Source organism: Myotis brandtii, unplaced genomic scaffold, assembly GCF_000412655.1.
Source record: "Myotis brandtii unplaced genomic scaffold, ASM41265v1 scaffold601, whole genome shotgun sequence".
NCBI lineage: Eukaryota > Metazoa > Chordata > Mammalia > Chiroptera > Vespertilionidae > Myotis > Myotis brandtii.
The window spans coordinates 2,344,902-2,345,279 of record NW_005370276.1 but is presented as its reverse complement, the minus strand read 5'-3'; positions in this window follow the sequence as shown (position 1 = coordinate 2,345,279).

Here is a 378-nt window from a genome sequence, read left to right as displayed (position 1 = left end):
TTCAACCTAACCCCATCTCCAGCCCCAATACCAGCCCCACTTCACTTCCCAGCTCCATCACCAACACATCTCAAACGCATCCCCCTCCCCTTCCATGCTGTCCAGGCCCATCCCCACCCCCATGCCAATTCAATCTTCTCTCCAGAATCCAAGCCATCCCCCACCCCTTTACCAATGTCAGCACCCTACCTCAACCCCATGCCTATCGCCTGTGAACCTCACTCTGAAACTCAACCTAACCCATTCCCAGCTCCATCCTCTTACCCATCTCCAGTCCATCCTTTTCCCCAACCACAACCCAACACCAACCTCCACCTCCACCTCCACCTCCTCCATCCTTATCTCTCAAACTTCAACCTCTACCAAGACCCCATCTCT